The following is a 5,275-nucleotide window of genomic DNA, read 5'->3' on the forward strand; positions in this document are numbered from 1 at the left end:
AGGAATTGAACATAGCAGGTTGAATATTGTGTTAGCCTTTCCCATCCCCGACCCAAAGAAAAATGGGGAACGTCATTTTTTTTCCTTTTCTTTAGGTGCTAGTGGTTGATGACTTTTTTACATAAAAACAATTTGTCCAGTATTTTAAGCAATTTATTCCTTTAGTTTCATCAAGATGTAGGTCGAAAGTGTGTGTATATATGTGTGTATGATAGAAACTATAATGTAATGGCTGACTTATATACCAAGCGAACTTCCTGGTTTATCATCATAACTCATAATCCAAGTTCCTAAATTTGTAACAGTGCTAAGATTATAAATGATCAAAATTATTCAATGGATCCATAAAGACCATATTAATCGACCGTTCATTTCTATTTTTATAAATTTTTTCCAAAACATTCTTGATTCTTGAAGTTCTCGAGTAATAATCGTCTGAGATTAATGTTGTAATATTTCTTGACTTGTAATTTTATAATTTTGTGCTTATTCAAAGCACAGGATAATTTATTAAATTTTGTAGTCATTGTGCTATTGAAATGTTTTTGCACTATTGAAATGCAAACGACATTCACATAGTTATAGTTGATGTAAATGTAATCAATCTAATGACGATCTATATTTTCTTCCTTCTAAAACAAAGTGTTTAAGATCGTTGTAGTACAAAAATGTATTGATTTTAATTACGACATTGAAGTCGTTCTTGAAGCGCAAAACGATATAGATATCGTTTCAATACAAAAAAGTAGAGTGAATAACATAACGATATTGAAATCGTTCCGATAATAAAAACGACTTCTATATCGTGTCAGTATGAAATACACACTGCTTTACTTATTTTGGTAACGACATAAAAGTCGTTATGACTATACATAAAATGCACTCATTCTAAAAATGACATGGAAGTCGTTCCTGAAACTCAAAACGATATAGATGTCCTTCCAATAAAAAAAGTGCATTGAACAACGTAACAATATTGAAGGCATGATGGGTAGTTGTGAATGGTCGAATCTACTTTTAGCTAGAACGACATAATTATCGTTTTATATGAAAAAAATGGTATCTATGTCATATAGTTGTAATTTGAATTGAAACGATTTCAAATTATTCAAATTTGTACTAAAACGATATGAATGTCCTTATTTGATTTGTGATTTTGACACATAACGATATCATTATCATTTCAGTACAAGTTTGATAACGTTGATATCGTTTTAGCTTAAATCATAACTAAAACTACATACTTATCATTTCAGTTAAAATAGAACGATAATTATATCATTTCTACTAAAAATAATGATTTGACCGTCTACGACCACGAGACATACATCTGACGTTTGTTGGATGATCAAAATAGGTAATCAATTGGGTTTGATCTCACTCAAAGGAAATTATGAGAACATTTTTGTTCTCATGATTGTATACCATCTTCGAACAATTGTAACACAAAGTATATTCATTTACTCTTTTTAAGTCATTCGAATGGTATCAACCCATTCGATGACCTCTTTTGATCGTCTTACGTATGTTGAAGGCATGACATGTAGTTATGGACAGCCGAGTCATTATTTTTAGCTAGAACGATATAATTATCATTTTATATGAAAAGAAACGATATCTACGTTGTTATACTTGTGAATTGAATTGGAACGATTTCAAACTCGTCAAATTTGTGCTAAAACGATATGAATGTCGTTACTTTATTTGTTATTTTAATACATGACAATATCATTATCGTTTCAGTACAAGTTTGACGACGTCAATATCGTTTTAGCTTAAATTATAACTAAAACTATACACATATCGTTTCAGTTAAAATAAAATGACAATTATATCGTTTCTGTTAAAAATAACGATTCGACCGTCTACGACCACCAGACATGCATTTGACATATGTTGGATGATCAAAATAGGTAATCAAGTGGGTTCGATCTCACTCAAAGGAATTATGAGAACATTTTTGTTCTCATGATTGTATACCATCTTCAAACAATTCTGACAGATAGTATCTTCATTCACTCTTTTTAAGTCATTCGAGTGGTATCAACCAACTTGATGACCTCTTTCGATCGTCTTATATATGTTGAAGTATGACATGTGGTTGTAGACGATCGAATCATTATTTTTAGCTAGAACGACATAATTATCATTTTATATAAAAAGAAATGACATCTACATCGTTATACTTGTGATTTGAATTGAAACGATTTCAAACTCGTCAAATTTGTGCTAAAACGATATGAATGTCGTTACTTTATTTGTGATTTTGATACATAACGATATCATTATCGTTTCAATGCGAGTTTGACAACGTTGATATCATTTTAGTTTAAATCATAACTAAAATTAAATACATATCGTTTCAATTAAAATAACACGATGCTTATATCGTTTCTGCTAAAAATAATGATTCGACCGTCCATGACTACTAAACATGTATCTGACATATGTAGGATGATCAAAATAGGTAATCGAATGTGTTCGATCTTCTTCAAAAGAAACTATGAGAATATTTTTGTTCTCATGATTGTATACCGCTTTCGAACTCGAGCGAATCACCTTCATTAGCTTAGTTCGAAATCCCCTTATATTGGTGGTATCAACCCACTTGATGACCTTTTTTGATCGTTCTACGTATGCTGAAGACATGACGGGTGGTTGTGGACAGTCGAATCGTTATTTTTAGTTAGAATTATATAATTATCGTTTTATATGAAAAGAAACGATATCTATATCGTTATATTTGTGATTTGAATTGGAACGATTTCAAACTCGTCAAATTTTTACTAAAACAATATGAACGTCGTTACTATATTTGTGATTTTGATATATAACGATATCATTATCGTTTCAATACAAGTTTGACGATATTGATATCGTTTTAGCTTAAATCATAACTAAAACTACATACATATTGTTTCAGTTAAAATAAAACGACAATTATATCATTTATGCTAAAAATAAAGATTTGACCATCCATGATCACCAGACATGCATATGACATATATAGGATGATTAAAATAGATAATCAAGTGGGTTCGATCTCCCTTAAAAGAAACTATGAGAACATTTTTGTTCACATGATTGTATACCATCTTCGAACTATTTCGACAAAAAGTATTTTCGTTCACTTTTTTTAAGTCATTCGAGTGATATCAATCTACTTAATGACCTTTTTCGATCGTTCTACGTATGCTGAAAGCATAACAAAGTGGTTGTGAACGATCGAATCTTTATATTTAGCTAGAACGATAAAATATCTTTTTATATGAAAATAAACGATATCTATGTCGTTATCATTGTGATTTGAATTGGAATGATTTCAAACTCATTAAATTTGTACTATAACGATTTGGATGTCATTGTCTTATTTTGTGGGTTTGATAGATAATGATACTATTATCGTTTTAGTACAATTTTGATAACATTGATATCGCTTTAGTTTAAATTTTAACTAAAAGGATAATTATAAAAATGACGATTTGATTGTCCTCGGTCACCTGACATATATTTGTTATATGTAGGATGATAAAATAAGTCACTAAGTGAGTTCGATTTCATTCAACAGAAAGAAAGATAATATCTCCATTCGCTCTTTTTGAGCTATTCAAGTGCTACCAATCCACTTGATGCCTTCTCTCGGTCATCATATATCGTTCTAATTATTATTTAAACTGTAATGATTTCAAACTCGTTAAATTTGAAAAGAAATGATGCATATATCGTTCTAGTTATTATTTTTGTGCCTAGGGGAAAATTTCAAAATCGTTATTAGAATAAGAGTATTTTATACTAGAACGACATCAACGACTTTATGTGTCACCGGAACGAAGTGTATATCGTTACATGAATATGCACAATGTTCACGTTCTGAATATGTACAATACGTAAATTTGAAAATTATAAAAAGTCACGAAAATATGTAAATTTTAATTACATTTAATCTTGTAGTTACAACGTTCTAGTGTAACCACTCCTAAAACGATATGTATGACATTATACTTACGATTGAATATGAACGATATCATTGTCGTCAAAAATTGAATTGAAACAACATAAATGTTGTTTATTTATTTCATAGCATGCACCTAAACCTGTTAAACGGTGAAGAAATGTGTGTTTGATATCGAAACGACATATATATCGTTTTTTGTATTTCAGGAACGAGTTTAATGTCGTTATACAAATCAGTCAAACAGAGTGTATTCGATATTGAAACGATATCAAAGTCGTTTTATATTTCAGGAACGATTTCAATGTCGTTATGCAAATCAGTGAAACAATGTCAGTAGCTCATTTCCATTCCACATTTTTATTAAGTTGATAAATTATATTTTACGATTTCTTCAAACTGCAATATCTTGGTGGTGGCTTATCCGAATCGACTTTTTTTTAGTTGAATAGTTCTTATTAATTACAAGCTTTAAAATGAGTCCAATATCGATATACCACATCACTTTTTATTAAAATCTAATTATTGGATTCTAAATAAAATAGAAATTTAAAAAATATTTTTTGTCCATTTTTTTTTTCAAAATATAACGATAAACTTTATTTTAAAAAATTTCGTTTGTTATAATAGGTGTCTAATGAATAAATGACTCAATAATTGTTTTCAATTAGTTGCTAAGTTGTGGACAATGTTAAAACTTTGGGTGCACCGGAAATCTATTACGAAGAAGAGATGATCTTAAACTTAAAAAGAAGAGTTTGAATTCTAACGAGAAAATAATTTTGAAGGGAAAGATTTTTTGAATTTAAAGGAAGAGAATGTTGTGTGTTAGAACATGAATGCATAGATGTTAGAGTCAACCCGATAATCGACTTGAAAAAAATCACAGGGTCAATGGTTCAACCGATGGGTTATTGTTAAATTTTAATTTTAATTAAATTTTATTTTTGAAGTGAAAATGAAACAATTTTTTGAAATGTAATATATATATATTTTGCTCACATAGTACAAAGGACCATCACTTGCCATAATGATTGTGAAGTTAAAATATTTTCTTACCATTTAAGGTTCAAGTCACGGCTCCAGCAAATTTAGGAAAAAACTCCAATCTCTTTTTCATTTTTATTTTACAAGTTAAGGGTAAAGAAGTCTTTTGACACTTTTAAATAATTAAAGTTTCTTTTATTTTTATAATTTTGATCAAATGCCAATTCAACAAAATTAAGGGTGGCCTTCCCAGCTCATTTCCCCAAAAATGACAGCAATGGCGGTGTTGCAGAGCTCTTTTACATCTTTGTCTCTTTCCGCCAACTCTTTCTTGAG

The sequence above is a fragment of the Olea europaea genome, unplaced genomic scaffold (assembly GCF_002742605.1).
Source record: "Olea europaea var. sylvestris unplaced genomic scaffold, O_europaea_v1 scaffold1980, whole genome shotgun sequence".
NCBI classification, from domain to species: Eukaryota; Viridiplantae; Streptophyta; class Magnoliopsida; order Lamiales; family Oleaceae; genus Olea; species Olea europaea.